Here is a 19,280-nt window from a genome sequence, read left to right on the forward strand (position 1 = left end):
CACTAGTCAAAGTCCAACGGCACTGTCTGCTTTGGAATATTGCCGGATTACAGCATAGCTAAAGCTCTAGGTGACAGTTTCGTTGAAGCATGGACGAGAGAGTAATGGTGCACCCACCACCTTTAATCGTAGTTGTGATTATCTGATTGTGAAATACTGTGGTAACGGACTAGTCTGCTCTATAACCTGTTGTCTATGTTAGCGCATTTAGCCACGTTGTACGCTGGTTTCCTAGCATGAATACTAAAAACGGTGAAGTAAATTCACATATCAAATGAATTCGCAATTGCGAGTAAGGATTAATATCAGCTGCAGAATGAATGACGACAGTGAAAATTTGTGCCGGATCGGGACTCCAAACCAGATTTCCGACTTATCGCGGTAAGCAGGTAATTCGGATTCGAGCCCCAGTCCGGCACAACTTTTCACAGTGGTCATTCATTCTACAGCTGACGGTAGTCCTTACTCGCAATTAAGAATTCCTTTGATGTGTTTCGTAACGGCTGCGGTCGCTGCAGGGCAGCGTAATCAGAATGACTCTGGCAATGCAATATCGTATATTCATATAAATTACGTTACATAATGGGCAAATATAAGTACCTTGGTGCATATTACGTAGCGATATCGTAGATAAACAACGAAAAATACGAAGTATTCCAATACGTAACTTTTACCGCCAGGCGCAGAAGACAGCTAATGCGTCTCATTTATTTTTCTTTTTTCGTCGCTGTCCGGTATTACGCAGTTACTTTTACGTCTCCACTGGAAACCTTCAGCTGTGATGTGGTATTTTCAACTTAAAAATTTTTGTGTTAGTAACAAGATAATCTCTGCCTAAAATCCCCTTACTCCATCACGGATCCCGATACATCGACGGTTAAAATACGCCCGATTGTATGATCTAGTAGCCGTAATGGTCGCCTAGTTTCGATGAATATTTTCCGTGCAAATAGCGTCACTGGTCAAACGTATCGTTTTATCTTCTACTTCCGCTGCTAATGGCATCTACGTCCTTCACGAGGCTAGGCGAGATAACTCACTTTGGACGTTTATTAAATGACACACATTGTTAGGTAATCCCTCATATCGTTTCGACGATTTCGCATGTGAAAGAGAGGTGTGTTTTTATAAACACAGACTAATGGACAAATTCCTAGTTAATGCCAAGGAATCTGATGTACAAAGTTCCTGTGATTGCCCTTCTCTCTCTTGCAAGATGATACACAGATGTGCTTATCACCTGACGTTTACAGATAGTCGACGATATGCCGCGTTCCAAGAAAAAAAGTTGGAGCCGAAGTGTATGACGGGAAATGTCTGTTACGTCACACGCCACGAGGGATCACTAACAAATCTAGCGCTGCTTAACTTGTCCGTTTTCGTATGAGCAATGATTTTCTGAGAACAAAAGTTTCTCCAGAACAGAGCAAGTGAAGACACCTGCCACGAATCAGTGGCCTATAACGTGCCTTCATATGCGGCCAATAGTAAATAGACTGTCTTTCTAATACTAATGAATGCGGTGCAGTAGTCAGCAGCACTGCGAACAAATATTGTGAACAAAATAATTCGTGTAAACAATTTATATCTACATCAAAGTTTTTCAGGTACTACGTTACACTGACGTAAGCGGTAGCCTCTTCGCCAATATTTTCATAATACTGTCTCCTGCGAAGGGCGTAAATGCACAAATTTTGTAGTGAAAAGTTCATTAAATTTTGAAACAGCCTACAGTACTGTTTGCCGAAGACTGCTAGCATTCCTGTTTTATTATGGCGGAAGTTAATGATCGCCACAGCAGCGTAATTTGCAGACAAAGTAAAATTTGGTTAGAAAGTTAGACTTTCTAGCAGTGTCCGTTCGCGGTCCTTCTAATAAGTGCTTAGTATTTGGCACCATAAGTTGAATAGAACTGATTTTTTTCCCTTTATTCTGTATTTCGTAGAAAAGTCCATGCGTCTCTTACAGTTAGGTGATTTCCACCTCTCTATTTTCAGACGAAGTGTGTACACATAAATTACAAAAATCCACGAGACGTCTAACATCTGCATCAGTACAGGAATGTATCATCTGATCACACACACATTATATATACACACGGCAAAAAGTGCATAATTAACACGTATGCAGCCACATACATACATACAATTGTTGGTAGGCCTGTGTTGAGATAAGATAATGCGCAAGTGAATGAATTCGCAAATTGTGTTAAATGGTGTGTGTAAATGAAAATGTGCGAGCATTTTTCGAAGTTACCGTATATCTCTCACTCACCTGAAAACGACGGTAGAGGCCACGTGAGACAGTCTGCTAACAAATACCTATATAACATAATAAAGGAAGAATGACATCAGTTCTCAGCAGTATCCTTCTCGAGTGACAGCGATCTATACTCTTCAGCAGCTGCATCGTACTCAAATTATGGTATGGTATTGCACAGTGGGCTTAATGCCCGCCCGACCGACCATCCTGATCCCGCTCTATGTGCCACGGGAGTAGACGCCAGGAACTTACGGTGGTTGTTCAGTCTGCGTCTTTTTCTTTTGCCTTTGTCCCACAACGGCGCAGGGTCGGCATAATTATTAACAGATTTGGCACGGTTAATGTAACGGGTGGCCAAGTGCTCTTCCTGTAGCCACCCCGTTATGCCCGGGCATATACCCCAATTTCTCGTGCAGTGCAGTGCGCGAAAAATGTCTAAACGTTTGCGAACCGTATTACTGAGGCGGGAATTGGTTACCAGCCCGGTATTAGGGTGTGGGAAACTGCCTAAAAACCACACCCAGGTCGGCCGCCAACATATTCTCATCCTTATTAAGTCGGCGCACATACCCGTCCCGGAGGATTTAGTGGTCGTATTATTTATTTGAAACTGAAAATTGACTGACTGTTACTAAACGCCTGAAACAGTGCACAAACTCAGTTGTAGGTTGCGTTCAGGTACAACAAAAACTTGATTTCAAGTAATCCACACAGTTATTCACAAAGTTAAAAAATTCAAAATGCTTACACAAATTACTTATCTTTGACATCCTGTCTTAAACCGAAACTGTGTGTGTCTTGAGTCAGGCAGGTCGTTAACGCCATTACTCTGCTCGCCTCGAACGTGTTCCGTTTCTGGCTCTGTGTGACGGAGAAGGTACAGGGTCACAGTACCGAGCGTCGGGATCACCGGTACCGTACGTGACAAGTAAGACGGTGGCGCCTTCAGCGGTAACACGGGGAACTGATGTTACGAGCGTGCGTTTCGTGTCCCGCAGCAGACAGGTGTTGGCGGTTTGCGCGGGACCCGAGTCGCGCCCTTCATCCCTTCACCCCTCTGTACTCAGCCATCACCCGTCAACCCATCTGCCCTTCGCCTTGTAAGCTGCAGACGGCGGGCGCTGTGTGCCGTTATCTATTGCGTCAAAACGCAGCCGCCGCCGGTCGGAATGTCGAGCCACCTGACACAGCCGCAGAGTTCGGTCGCGATGCGAGCATTCTCTCCTCCACTCCCACCTCAACTACCAAGCATTCTGGTCCGCCCGTGTCGCGAAAACACGGCACTTATAGGCGTCATGCGAACAGTTTCAGCTCGTAACATCCTACTAGAAGATTCCAGAACTACGGAAAGTCCTTCCTGCTTTGTTGTAATTCTCTTTGCCATCGATTATCATTTTTCCATTGGCGCTGTTAGTTGTGCAAGAGACAGTCTTCATTAAATGTTCCTCCATTTTAAAACCGAGCGAGGTGGCGCAGTGGTTAGCGCACTGGACTCGCATTCGGGAGGACGACGGTTCAATCCCGTCTCCAGCCATCCTGATTTAGGTTTTCCGTGATTTCCCTAAATCGTTTCAGGCAAATGCCGGGATGGTTCCTTTGAAAGGGCACGGCCGATTTCCTTCCCAATCCTTCCCTAACCCGAGCTTGCGCTCCGTCTCTAATGACCTCGTTGTCGACGGGACGTTAAACACTAACCACCACCACCACCACCTCCATTTGAACCTTTCCCAACGCCTAACATTTTGACAACGACATATATAACATGTAATATTAACGCTATATTATAAATCAGGACACACTGTACTTAATTTGCTACGGTAACACACCGTTGGAGATATAATAATTGTAATTAAATAATGCATAACCTATAAATATGATTTCCTGTGACTGTCCTGCGAAGTTATATTGTTTTGGCCACGAACCTGCTTTCCTCCTCTGAATGTTTCAAACAGAGATAAAAATGATATGCGAGTTACACTGATGTTATTTATGGATTATTCCGTCGGTTCTTGGAGGAACATAGACATATTAATAACATGAATACACAATATTGTTCCACAATAATATTTATTCAACAGTTCGTTATGAACCGACTTTCGGCTTCTCAGACTATTGTCAGATAACTTAGTATAATACTAAACAAATAGTCCACACAACTTCAGCGAGAATTCAAAGCGTACAAAAATGTGACATTTCATGATTACGTCGATATAAAGCACAAGCATAATGCAATACCTAAACAGACTCTGAACAAATATTATATTACATCTTATATTACAGTATATTCAAATATTAAAACTATATGAATACATAAACCAAAAATGTTGCACAAGTAATGGTACAGGCTACGACAGACCCAAAGAAAGGAGGGGGGGGGGGGGGAGAAGTCTATGGAATGTGGGTGTGGAAGAGTTACAACAAGCTACCATCTAATGGCGAGAGAAATAAACTGGCTGCTGGAACTGTGTTTGGTCATGGAGGACCGGGTCTACATTCTTTGATTGGTGTTTATTAACGGCTAGAATGTCAAGTAATGTTAATTTTCAGCCTTTATTTCCTTTATGGAGAGCATCACAATTCGCATCCATGGATGACATTCGTTCAGAGCATGCTCAGCAAAGGTGGAATCTTTTTCAGTCTCTTAACACCTTTCATGTTCAGTCTAGTAGTTAACAGCCCTACGTCATTCACCTGCATATAATTTACCACACAAATTGCAGGAAATTCTGTAAATTCCATTCCGTCATAATAGTGGAATCCTGTTTTTAATGTTGAATAGAAGGTGGGCGACAGTTATAGTGTAAAAAGATGGAGTACATTTTCCGGATTTCAGTTTCCTGGCAAGAACCTGTGAAGTCCTACGCACATACAGCATAGGCGCCAATTTGTTATCTGTGTGGTTTTGTGCTGTCTGAGGTGGATAAAGGAGTGCTGTTATCCTCTTTTTTTCGGAGTATATTGTCAATTAGAGTAGAGCTACAATCGGTGCTGAATGCTGTTTCTTTAATTATTTTCAATTTATTTTCAAACTCTGGTTTGGTTTGTGGTATAGATGGTAGGCGGAACACTATGGAGTGAAAGACTGCATGTTTGTGTTTTATGGGATGCTGGGAACTGCTGATATTATAATCTCTATTGATATTACTTTCTTGTATATCTTAAATGCTGTTGCTTACCGATGTCATTGATGGGGTCTAAAGAGTTGATACTGTCTCCTCTTAACTCCATTGTAAAATTGATTTTATTGTGGTGTGAATTCAGGCGTTGAAAAAATTTGTCTGGCGGTACCTGTCCACAAACACAGTATATCACCGCATTCCCAGTCCAGTATTTTATTTTAGAACTTAGATGCTCTTATCTAAGAAAATTTGCTCGAAACTAACCGAAAAAATTCGACTAATGAGCAGCTCAGTGGGGGACATTACTAAACCCATCTGAATGACTGTACAGAGTGTTTTGAAGTTAGAGATAATTTTGGTACAGAAGATACAAAAATGATGTAAAGCGTTTGCATAAGTAAACATTACTTCTTTCTTTCACAAAAATAATTACGTTAACTACAAAATGGGGAAAACAAGTTTTTATGTGGGTATTCGTTTTATACGAATAGTAGGCTGGCATTCTGTGTCGTGTTTGTTTATTTCCAGTAAGGTCCTCTCTCTGCTTTTGTTAATAGAATGTATGATGCAGAATGTCAAGTTTGACGTTCTATTAGGAAAGCAAAAAAGAATGACGCTACTGGAAATAAACACACACGACACGGAATGCCAACTTACTATCAAATTATCAGACTGTTTCCTTTTTCCCCTTCGTTAAATTGAATTTTCGTTACAAATACTAGACCCAGATTGTATATTCATCGTATTTCCCATCAGCTGTTAAGTGTATATCAATACATAGTTAATGTAATTATTTGTATGTGACAAAAAGTGTTTTCCTATGTGGACACTATACGTCAGTTTCGTATTATTCCTACAAATAATACCTGTGTAAGTAGCACATCACGTTTATCTGTGTTTGCAACATTCAGTTGTCACCTAAAGATGGGTTAAGAAGCGGAAAGCCAGTTCGTGACCAAATAAATATAATTTTGCGCAACATTGGAAGTGTTTTCCTATTTAATATCATCAGGTTCTGCAAAGGAGTTAATGTTAGAGGTCATGGGTTTTTTTTAATTGGTTTGGCCAAGTAAGCAACACATGAGATCACTTGCCTTCTTTCTTCTCTCCTTTCTTCCCATAGTTTCTCATTCTTTCCTATGTTTTTGTCGCCTTTCTTCTGTCCATATTGAGCCTGTCCTTCCCTTTTTTTCTCCTGAAACACCATGAAACATTCTGCTTTCACTCTGAATTTTTCTCTCACTCCTGTTAATTCCTCCGTCATTTCCATTTCTCTCATGTCTACTCTACCTTCTTTGATCCACGTCTTTAATGTTTTTGAGTTTCTGCCAAAAAAGTCGAAAATAATTTATCTTTTCATGTAGTCTCTTTAAGTGTCCATAGAACAAAACGTTTGTTTTCCTGTTTGTGTCAGATATTGGTTCTATTCTTTCATAAACTTCTTTATTACTTCTTAATTGCCCTTTCCCATACTCGTCTTTTTGGTCCAAGATTTTCCTTATTATTTTCCTCCCTTCCTTTCTGTTCCATGTACTGGTTTAACTGTATTTAACGAAATGCATTGTGAAGCATGAAGACATTCTGGTCTAATAAGTGGTGTTGTGCTGGAGTTTTGCATTTTTGCAAATAGTATTCTTGTTTTACGGTTTTTTCCTAATTATAATTTGTTTACTCCAATGCCCAGAGGGTACTTGGGAGAAATTGTAATTGAGAAAAATACAGCACTTGAAAAGAATCAATCTGAAAATTTCAGGAGTACACGGGATGCTATTTATTGAACAATAGCAACGGCGTCTCTCATCTTCGACAATATAGTAATTTGCATTATACAAAGTCAAAGAGTTCGCTCAACATTTAGTATTTCGCTGAGAAGCGAGACTTTGAAGACAGGTCTGCAGAATTTGCGAGCCTGTCTACGATTTTCTTTTCCTTTCCGCCATGCTTTACTCAACAGCCTGTGGTTTGACGTTTCTATGGGTGGACTCACGAACCGTGAGAGATTCGTTACCGGCAGCGGGTACGCCCCGCCTCTTAAAAGGCGCGGCTGCATGGCTGGAAGATTTTCCGCAGCTCTATAAAGCTCTTCAAGCGCAGTGCTAGTAGGCAACCTCTCAAGCACGAAACTGAAAAGCATCCTGTCAGTTACAGAATTCCTTGCTGACACTGTCGTTTCGTGTCACTTTATTTTCCGAAAGGTAGGTTACAAATTTGGTAATTCATATGTGTAAAAACTTAAACGCTTGTACTGTGTGCTCGACGATCCCTCGCGTCTTCTGGTTCCGCGCCCAACCCTGGTGCCGTTCTGGGTACGCAGCGTCCACGTACGCAAAAAAAATCTTCACACAGGCGCGAAGAGAAAGCTGTTACTGTAATTGAGAGGTAGCTAAATCCACAAACCATCAATGCGTTCTTCGTTGCAGTAAAGGGCAAGCAGTGTCACTAGTTTGTTTGTGGTCACTCTTACCACTGAATCCGTCTTTAGCGAAGGCAGAACCAGTCACTTCGTGCCCCGTAGCACCTCTCCAGACCATTACGCCGGGACTTCCGTCATTGTATTCACGCTACCAGATTCAGTTTCCACTCTATCCAGTAAACGCAATTACGGCTGCCTGCGCTTCTGGACATCTGAAATTTGGCTTCGTCAGTCCATGCGCGTTGTCTTCGAACTTGACAAACCACTCCTTAGTAAAACAGCTGCAACAGTCGGGATTGCTCTTCCCAACTTGTCGGTCAGTTTCCTGCGATATGGTATGTTCCACGACTCTGAGCATTCCCGGGAACTGTCGCTTTCGCGGACAGCCTGCGACACCGTCCCTTGCATCTGCAGCAACTCCTCGTTCCCCGCCTTGCTGACAGTTTGGCCTCCCTAGAGGGGGCGTGTCCAGTGCGGCACCAGTCGCCTGAGAGCGTGCCTACAGTCTTCAGAGTACAGCGCTATAACACGTCAACTACAGGTTCAGCTTCCGCTGGACGTAATGATAATCGCTACTACTTACGAAGCATCATGTATGTAACTTCGTTTGCACATACATTGAAGAGCCAGAGAAACTGGTACACCCACCTAATATCGTGTAGGTCCCCCGCGAACGGAGAGAAGTGCCGCAACACGACTCGACTAATGTCTGAAGTAATACGGGAGGGAACTGACACCATGAATCCTGCAGGGCTGCCCATAAATCCGTAAGAGTACGAGGGGGTGGAGATCTCTTCTGAAGAGCACGTTGCAAGGCATCCCAGATATACTCAATAATGTTCATGTCTGTGGAATTTGGTGGCCAGCGGAAGTGTTTAAACTCAGAAGAGTGTTCCTGGAGCCTTTCGTAGCAATTCTGGACGTGTGGGGTGTCGCATTGTCCTCTTTGAACTGCCCAAGTACGTCGGAACGCACAATGGACATCAACTGATGCAGGTACTCAGACAGGATGCTTACGTGCGTGTCACCTGTAAAGAGCCCATATCACTCGAACTGTACACGCCCCACACCACTACAGAGCCTCCACCAGCTTGAACAGTCCACTGCTGACATGGAGGGTCATTGGATTCATGAGGTTGTCTCCATACCCGTACACGTCCATCTGATGGATACAATTTGAAATGAGACTCGTCCGACCAGACATGTTTCTAGTCATCAACAGTCAAATGTCGGTGTTGCCGGGCTGGTGAGGCATAAAGCTTTGTGTCGTGCAGTCATCAACGCTACACGAGTAGGCTTTTGGCTCCGAAAGACCATATCGATGTTTCGTTGAGTGGTTAGCACGCTGACACTTGTTGATGGCCTAGCATGGAAGTCTGCAGCAATTTGCGGAAGGGTTGCACTTCTGTCACGTTGAACGATTCTCTTCAGTCGTCGTTGGTCCAGTTCTTACAGGGTTTTTTTCCGCCCGCAGCGATGTCGGAGATTTGATGTTTTACCGGATTCGTGATATTCACAGTTATTGTTGTTCTGGTCTTCAGTCCAGAGACTGACTTGATGCAGCTCTCCATGCTACTCCATCCTGTGGAAGCTTCATCATCTCGAAGTACCAATTGCAACCTACATCCTTCTGAATCTTAGTGTATTCATCTCTTGGTATCCCTTTACGATTTTTACCCTCAACTCTGCCCTCCAGTACTAAATTGGCGATCCCTTGATGCCTCAGAATATGTACTACCAACCGATCTTTTCTTCTTGTCAAGTTGGGCCACAAATTTCTCTTCTCCCCAATTCTATTCAATACCTCCTCATTAGTTATGTGATCTACCCACCTAATCTTCAGCATTCTTCTGTAGCACCACATTTCGTCGTCTTGTCTAAACTATTTATCGACCACGTTTCACTTCCATGCATGGCTACACTCAATATAATACTTTCATAAACGACTTCCTGACAGTTAAATCTATACTCGATGTTAACAAATTTCTCTTCTTCAGAAACGCTTTCCTTGCCATTGCCAGTCTACATTCACTGTACACTCGTGAAATGGTCGTGCGGGAAAATCCCCGCTTCATCGCTACCTCGGAGATGATGTCCCACCGCTCTTGCGCCGACTGTAACATAACGCTCAAACTCACTTAAATCTTGATAACCTGCCATTGTAGCAGCAGTAACCGATCTAACAACTGCGCCAGACACTTGTCTTATATAGGCGTTGCCGACCGCATCGCCGTTTCTGCCTGTTTACATATCAATATTTGAATACGAATGCATATACCAGTTCCTGTGGCGCTTCAGTGTATCTTGTTCCGTCTTTAGCCGGTTGAACGTGTCCATACTGGAAGTGATATTTGTCCGCTAACTTATGAGATTGATTTTATTTCTGTCGTACAAGCAACGTCAGCACAGTAGAGACGGTGGTAGCTTGAACAAATAGCTGTAAATTACTGCAGACAACAGATTAGCAACCGACAGTCACTTGTGAGCAGACAGTGTTAACAAGATAACGTCCGGCCGTAATGTCATGTCACAAACCACAAATTACGCTGGAGCGACGAACTTAGCACCTCTAGATCAGCTTTTAAATACATTTTGAAGAATGTTTTGAAGAAAAGGGTAATGTGTGGAAAGTCTGTCCCGCTTGCCTGGACGCCTGAAGAAAAACGCAGACACGTGGAGCGAGCCGCGGCTTGATTGGAATGCAGAGCGCGGACAATTATTTTGTGGGAAAAATCATCACGGGGGACGAGGATAGATGTTACCAATGTCAGCCTACCACAAAACGACACAGTGCAGAAATTCACATAAAGGGTCAACGCTTTGACGACATAACACACATTCAAGCCAATGTGACGTGCGAATTGAACAACGGCCCAAAAGACTTTTCTGGCGGTTTCACATGATAGTATGAACCTTGTCTGCGTTGTACACAAGTGGGGTGGGAGAACTTCGTAGAACCAGTTAATTATTCAAGCCACCAACTTTACTGTTATTCGTATTTTAATAATACAGTCGCGTGGACTGAAGGGGTTATGTAGCAAAGTTGTGGCGTTTGATGTCATAAGGGCACAGAGAGAGACGATAACGCAGACAATATTTATTTCGATTTTATATTACATTTTTGGAATTTAGGTTGTAGTGACTCATCGGTGGCGCAATAAGAGATTTAGTTTGGTTTCGAAGGTGACTGGTTGTGAGTTAGTAAAGCTACTCAGTGTGATTCGTGGGAATGGCTGTAATTGATGTTATAAGAATTTTGGATGTCGGTAAGTGCTTTATATCCACATTTTGATGGTGTCGTGAATCTGAGGCATCGTCATGTTCAATATTTCGCTACATCGTGTATTTACAACAGGTACATTGCACAAACTTTCATGAGAAACCAAACACAATTAACATTACTTTCGAAACCTCCATTTGACTGTGTAGAGTGTATCACAGGTCGGTTTAGAGTGTCGCAACAGCAAACGACGTCCGCCGTGTGTTTCGCACAAGTCAGTGTTAAAAGTACGTATGAGGTTATATAAACCTGTTGTAAGTAACTATGAAAACAAATTTTCGATGCAGGAAATGGCTGCAAATTTGCGCGTGTTGCCAGTGTAGTGAAGTTGTGATGCAAATTGGATGTCCAAAACACAGATCTGAGCTTCGTTACACTGGCCATTTTCTGTAAAGCGGAGTGAAAACAACTGACTCTCGTAATATGAGTAGCGAGTATTTGCTGCAATGCGTTTTACAGTACAGGGTGTATGAAAAAGAATTATCCGATTTGGCACGCTCGTTTGTCTGAAGTACGAGGGCAGTTCAATAAGTAATGCAACACATTTTTTCCTCGAGCAATTTTGGTTGAAAAAACCGGAAATTTCCTGTGGAATATTTTCAAACATTCCCGCTTCGTCTCGTATAGTTTCATTGACTTCCGACAGGTGGCAGCGCTGTACGGAGCTGTTAAAATGGCGTCTCTAACGGATGTGCGTTGCAAACAACGGGCAGTGATCGAGTTTCTTTTGGCGGAAAACCAGGGCATCTCAGATATTCATAGGCGCTTGCAGAATGTCTACGGTGATCTGGCAGTGGACAAAAGCACGGTGAGTCGTTGGGCAAAGCTTGTCATCATCGCCGCAAGGTCAAGCAAGACTGTCTGATCTCCCGCGTGCGGGCCGGCCGTGCACAGCTGTGACTCCTGCAATGGTGGAGCGTGCGAACACACTCGTTCGAGATGATCGACGGATCACCATCAAACAACTCAGTGCTCAACTTGACATCTCTGTTGGTAGTGCTGTCACAGTTGTTCACCACTTGGGATATTCAAAGGTTTGTTCCCGCTGGGTCCCTCGTTGTCTAACCGAACACCATAAAGAGCAAAGGAGAACCATCTGTGCGGAATTGCTTGCTCGTCATGTGGCTGAGGGTGACAATTTCTTGTCAAAGATTGTTACAGGCGATGAAACATGGGTTCATCACTTCGAACCTGAAACAAAACGGCAATCAATGGAGTGGCGCCACACCCACTCCCCTACCAAGAAAAAGTTTAAAGCCATACCCTCAGCCGGTAAAGTCATGGTTACAGTCTTCTGGGACGCTGAAGGGGTTATTCTGTTCGATGTCCTTCCCCATGGTCAAACGATCAACTCTGAAGTGTATTGTGCTACTCTTCAGAAATTGAAGAAACGACTTCAGCGTGTTCGTAGGCACAAAAATCTGAACGAACTTCTCCTTCTTCATGACAACGCAAGACCTCACACAAGTCTTCGCACCCGAGAGGAGCTCACAAAACTTCAGTGGACTGTTCTTCCTCATGCACCCTACAGCCCCGATCTCGCACCGTCGGATTTCCATGTGTTTGGCCCAATGAAGGACGCAATCCGTGGGAGGCACTACGCGGATGATGAAGAAGTTATTGATGGAGTACGACGTTGGCTCCGACATCGACCAGTGGCATGGTACCGTGCAGGCATACAGGCCCTCATTTCAAGGTGGCGTAAGGCCGTAGCATTGAATGGAGATTACGTTGAAAAATATTGTGTAGCTAAAAGATTGGGGAATAACCTGGTGTATTTCAATGCTGAATAAAACAACCCCTGTTTCAGAAAAAAAGTGTTGCATTACTTATTGAACTGCCCTCGTAATAAGCATATGCAACGAATTTTGTTTTTTAATGAACTGAAAACATAGTTCTTTTTACATACCTTTTCATAGGTGTTCAATATGCCCCACTTGAGATGCACGGCATATGTCAATGCGGTATTCAGATTGTTCCCAAAGAGCAGCGAGCATGTCTTGAGTTACAGATTCCAGAGCTGCTGTTATGCGATGTCCCATTTCACTCACTGTTGTTGGTAACGGAGGCACATAAACAGCCTTTTATAAACCTCCACAAGAAATGATGTCAGGTCCAGTGACCTTGGAGGTCAGTAATGTAAGGCTAACTCGTTTGGTCCAGTGCGTCCGATCCATCTTTGAGTAATTCTTTGATTTAAAAATTCCCGCACTTGCAGATGCCAGTGTGGCGGTGCTCCATCATGTTGGTAAGTGAAGTCGTTCGAATCAGTCTCCATCTGTGGGAAAAGAAAGTTCTCAAGCATATCGACCGAGCGAGGTGGTGCAGTGGTTAGACACTGGACTCGCATTCGGGAGGACGACGGTTCAATCCCGCGTCCGGCCATCCCGATTTAGGTTTTCCGTGATTTCCCTAAATCACTCCAGGCAAATGCCGGGATGGTTCCTCTGCAAGGGCGCGGCCGACTTCGTACCCTAATCCGATGAGACCGATGACCACGCTGTCTGGTCTCCTTCCCCAAACCAACCAACCATATCGAGATGTGTGCTACCTGTAATAGTGTTCTCGACAAAGAAAATTAGCCATACACCTTTTCCCGTGAAACTGCCCAAAACTGCTGCTACTTAGCGGGATCCATGTAAAACTCGAGACTTTGCTCTTTCCAACAGTACGTTGTTCACGGACATATCTCAAATAACATAATAGTTATGATTTTTTTTAAAAAAAAATGGGTTTTGATAGAACCTGTATAACACGACACAGCCACTGTATCTAAAATGTTTTGTAGATGAAGTATAATTTACAGCTTCTGTTATATTTATTTCCTCTTTATTCGTTCTTTTTATGAACCAGAAGCTATTCGCAGAAACCACTCGAGTTTTTAACGTTAGGTTTTGTAAGGCCTTTTAAAATGTTTCATTGCTCTTTTGTGTCAAAAATAGCAAAGCATTTGGCAGTTGAAAATGTTAGTTCTATTTATTCTCGCATATTCTGTGATATCACGCAGTTACGTAACAGGCTGCGCATTGGTATTGAGGCAGTCAGTCAGTCTGCGAGGAAAACTGCACCTGGGAGGTTGCTCTATTTACAGAAACTTTTACTGGACGGACAGTCTGCGACGGCATCCGTAGAGATGGAACATATCATCACACTGGGAAAGGGCAGGAAAGAAATTCAGCCGTGTCCTTTACAAAGGCTAAAGTGACTTAGGAAAAGCACGGGAATCCCAAATCTGGGTGGCCGGACGGAGATTCGAACCGCCGCCGTCGCTATCACACTCTACCTCGGTCGATACAAGCCCTCTGAAGACGACGACGGACGTCTAATATGAAACCATTTGGCCAATCTAGTAGAAGTGCGCCAGCAGAGTTGATACGCGTAGTGGATGCAGCACCGATGATGACCCACAGCTTGACGCTGCACAGTTTTCTCCAACTGCATTTTAAGAAGTATTTGCTTCTTCATGCTATATGACGCTTGCCTCGTCCATTTTATTTCGTGGGAACTGACGTGATGCAGTTCCTTCACATCTTGAAATCAGTAGATACTTGCGTTCACAAGTGGTGATAAGATAGCTGAAAAATGTAAACCCTTGCTCCTCTAGGCACTTGTGGCCGCTGAAGAATGCAGATACAACAACAAGAGCAGTGTTAGAAAAAGCTGTGAAGCGGGTCACGAAACCACACAGGTGTGTTCACAGCTGCTCTGTCATACAGTGCTGAGTCAACCGTCACAACAAAATGGTCGTAATACCTTGAAGAATACTCTCGTGGAAACCACAGCGGAGGCTCTGGGACAGAATGCACAAAGTGATTTGTACTTTCCTATTGCAAAATTAAACGGTTACAGTGCTTGCCACGTAGTGAACCGAATTTTACATTACGCGACGATAGTCAGAGCAGGAGCAGGCTTTCTGCTGGCACACACACTAAAAAGTTCTGTGTCATGGACTGAAAGGGAGAAGTGAAAGTAGACTACGAACGGGTCAGTACCGTGGAAGTTATCCCCTGATGCCTTAACATATTTCCCATTATTCTGTCTCTTCCTGTTAGTGTACATCTTGCGTTCCTTTCTTCGGCGATTTTACGGATAACTTCTTCATTCGCTAATCACTACACCTAATTTTCGGCATACATCGACAGCGTATCTCAAAAGCTTCGATTCTCTTCTTTTCCTGTTGCCCCGCAGCCCATGACACAATACCGCGTAGTGCTGTGCTCCAAACGTTCATTCTCAGAAATTTGTTCCCCAGATTAAGGCGTATGTTTCATACTAGCAAACTTCAGTCGTTCTCTGCTAATCTGTGTTTTATTTCCTCTTTGCTTCATGCACAATGTGGGTATCCGCCTAATTCGTGGTCATCGATTTTGATGCAAAATTGGTCGCTATTCTCGTTGCTGCTGCTACTCATTACTTTCATCTTTCTTAGGTTTACTCCCAGTCCATATTCTGTACTCCTTAGACTGTTTATTCTATTCTACCCGTCTTGTAATTCTTCTAAAGTTTCACTGAGAGTAGCAGTGTCATCAGCGAATCTTATCATTAACAAAGAACCTTAATCCCACTCTTGAACATGTATTACTTCCATCATTGCTGCTTCGATGTATGGGTCGAACAGTAGCGGCGAAAGATTACATACCTATCGTACACTCTTTTTAATCCGAGCACTTCGTTCTTGGTCTTCCAGTCTTCCAGTCTTATTATTCCGTCTTGGTTCTTCTGCATATTATAAATTAATCGTCTTTCCTTGCAGCTAACCCCTGTTTTTTCATAATTCCGAAGATCTTGCACTATTTTACATATTCGAACTCTTTCTCCACGTCCACAAATCCTATGAGCGTGTCTTGATTTTTCTTCATTCTTGTTTCCATTATCAACCGCAACGTCAGAAATGCCTCTCTGGCGCCCTCACTTGTCCGAAGGCCAAACTGATAGTGATCTAACAGAGTGTGTTTTCTTTTCCACTCTTCTGTATACCATTCGTGCCACCAACTAGGATACGTGAGCTGTTAAGCTGGTTGTGCGAAAGTTGTCGCACTTGTCTGGCCGTAGTATCTTCTTCGTTAAGCTGATGGTATTCTGAAAGTGTGATGGTAACTCTCCAGATGCATAGGTTCTGCACACCACTTTGTATAGTCGTTTCGTTGCTACTACCCCCAATGATTTTCGAAGTTCCAATGGATTGCTATCTACCCTTTCTGCCTCATTTGATTCAAAGTCTCCGAAAACAGAATTAAATTCTGATTGTAATACTGGATCTCCTTTGTCTTCCACACGGACTCCAGTTTCTTCTTCTGTCGCGTCATCAGACAGTTCCTCCTTGTAGATGCCTTCAGTTTGTTGTTTCCATCTATCCAGTTCCTCTTTTGAGTTTAACAGTGAAGTTCCCATTGCACTCTTAACAGTAGCGCCCTCGCTTTTAATTTCACCGAAGGTTGTTTTAACTTTATATGCAGACTCAGATATTCCGACAATTACTGATTTCCCATTTTACCCCGATAATGACTTCAATTCATTTCAGCGGAAACCACTCGTTCACGATGAGATCTCGTAGAGCCACCAGACTGAGGGGATGGGCTTCTACGTCTCGCCTGCTATTCCACATAGTCCCGTTTTCCAAGGGATTAAGACCGGATAGTTGATCGGGCACTCGAAGCACGCGATGGGGTGTCTAATTTGGTGTTGGACAAATGGAGAACGTATTCGTGTAACCCTGTTAACACGGCTCTTGTCATCTTGGAAGACGGGAGTGTCCACAGCATGTTCATTACGAAGAGGTAAAAAAAGGGGCAACACGTAATCACCGAGAATGAAGGAATAAACGTTAACCTGAACGAGTTGGCCAAAGTTATGATACGGAAAACACCCTCAGGACATTACAGTGCCATCTCTAGGCTGAACTAAATCCTCCCCACAGGTGTCGGTGCACTACACTGTTAAATGTCATTTGAACGAAGGCAAAATGGCTGCGGACTGCACTGCACGTCCCGCGCCAGCTACTAGCCCACTGAAGCCGTGATTCTTTACGCGCAGTTGTGAGGAGAGGCCTTTTGCGTGGTACACGACCCCAGAAGTGCATTGTATGGAGTTCTCTTCGCAGGGTTCGCCCGAAAACAGGTATAAAGATGGACCTGCGCTCGCTGGCGGCACGAGACCGCTGCTGGACCCGCTGCAGGTAACTTCGCCGCTGTCGATGTCGCTGTTGTACGTCGCAGACAGGGCTGGACATGGCAAGGGAGGCGAAGTGAAGGGGAAGTCAACACCTGGCCGATGAAATGCGAAGCGGAAATGAGAGCGAGAAGATGATGAAGACGCAACAGTGCTACAAATGCCGACAGCTTGGCCGTGTAGCAGAGTCCTGCAGCAATACGGTCGCGTGCATGAAGTGTGCGAAGGCACATGACATATACGCGACTGTAATAAGCCGCGAGATGCCGCTCCGAAGTGCGTCAACTGCGGCGGCGCACACGCTGCAAACCATCGTCGTTGCAGCTACATAAAGAATTGGAGCAAACAGAAGCGGAATAAGAAGACTGAGGCCGCTAAACCTGGAGAAGTGGCCCAACAAGACGAGGCGGCCGCCCCGCCCCCTGTCCAAGAAGAGGAAGCGGGCCTCGCCGCCGCGAAGGAGACTACGATAGTTTCTGCGAATCGCTACAGAAAGCCACGGACGACGCCGTTGCCGCCCTTAAATCCGCCATCACGGAGGAGAGGGCGTCCCTGAGGGCGAAATTGGAAGAGGTGACCATTGCAACTCGCAGAGGCGCTGACCCCATTAGGAAGGGGGCAGATGCGGAAACTGACGACCGCCTCTCTGGCCGACGCGGAAACGCGGGTTGCTGTAGAGGTTGTCGAGGGAATGGAGGAGGTGGTACAGGAGCCGTTAGAAGAGGACGACGAAGAGGCAGCACAAGTCGCTGCTGTCACTGATATGGTCCGAGAGGAGGCTGCAAAACATGGCAAACATGACCACCTGCTAAGTTGGCGATGGACATGCTAGCGGAGTCGCTGCGAGATGGTACATATCCGTACCTCTACCATCCATATCCTTTTACCCTTCCCGATGTTCCCAAACCTCTTCTTCCCCACCAACCATATGACTTTGATTGGGCAGCTGCAAACCTGCACAACGTCGTATTTAAAAAAGACCTAGCTCTGATTAATTCCCATTCGATCTTCACTCCGCGGGATTGGCAATGCATCATAGATATGGTGCCAAGAGCTAGGACCAAGAAGAAACATCGCTAGATCTATTAGCACATATAAGTTATTTTATCGTGCCTTGCTTGGGCAAGTCCAGTTTTTCTCTTGTCCCAGTTATAACTTTCAACCCATTATTTTGGAGTAAATGTCATAGGACAGAGACTCTTCTCTTTTAGGCACCCTCTGCGAGGCTGTCATTCATAGTGAGCAGTGAGGCTGGCGGCAGCTATCTTGTCAGGCTTGAAACGGACTGTCATTGGCACGTGTGTCCCGCCCCAGCCGCTTAGGGTCTCTTCTTACGCCGTCTTAAGTGGCTGCAGTTGGTTTACTGTTGGTTCTCCACCATGTTCATGCACCTATAAATTGTTGAACTTCATTCGTGGTATGGTTGTGGTCAAACATAACTCTTTTCGGCCTTTCAGTCAAGTTTCCACGTCAACCTAGGTTACTATGGTGATTCCACACATCATGCTGGCACTTATAGACTACTTACTTCTCTGCTGTGACTTGGTCAGCGATGGATGGTTACCGAACAGCCTGGTAGTAGTGGTACACCGTTTACAGTGCGGTGTGGTATCAGCTATCGGGATAAAGAGATAATCTGTCCCTCTTATCAGAGGCAGATTGATGTAGTCAACACTGAAAGAATATTTCACGAGACCGGTATCAGGTGGCCTTGTGCACTGAAGAGGCAGTGCGGGAAATGAGGCGAACAGGGGGAACTAACATGCTAGTAGGGTGCCAGCTGATGGCCAGAACATGCACAACAAGCAGAACACAGAGGTTAATTGTCTGCGCAAAAGGTGGGCGTATAGAATAGTAAATGGTATTCTTGGACAAGAGGCTCTTCAGCAGGTGGATGAGAATTGCTGTGCCGGAAGTGGGAAAAATGGCAAGGAAGGTCGAATGCAGGGAAAGTAGCAACGATTAAACTGGGAAAATAGCTTTCTGTAAAAAGAGAGGGCTGCTAAAATCAAAATATGTAGAGATTTAGACTAGGAGA

General features: G+C 44.3%; 1 non-coding gene across 1 annotated transcript; it reads left to right on the forward strand.

The window, feature by feature from the left end:
• The first annotated feature begins 3,723 nt into the window (after window positions 1-3,723).
• Window positions 3,724-3,796, forward strand: Trnaa-cgc. The gene has a single exon. It is a non-coding gene; the product is annotated as a tRNA-Ala (tRNA).
• Window positions 3,797-19,280: the final 15,484 nt, after the last annotated feature.

Source organism: Schistocerca piceifrons, chromosome 3 (genome assembly GCF_021461385.2).
Source record: "Schistocerca piceifrons isolate TAMUIC-IGC-003096 chromosome 3, iqSchPice1.1, whole genome shotgun sequence".
Classification (NCBI taxonomy): domain Eukaryota; kingdom Metazoa; phylum Arthropoda; class Insecta; order Orthoptera; family Acrididae; genus Schistocerca; species Schistocerca piceifrons.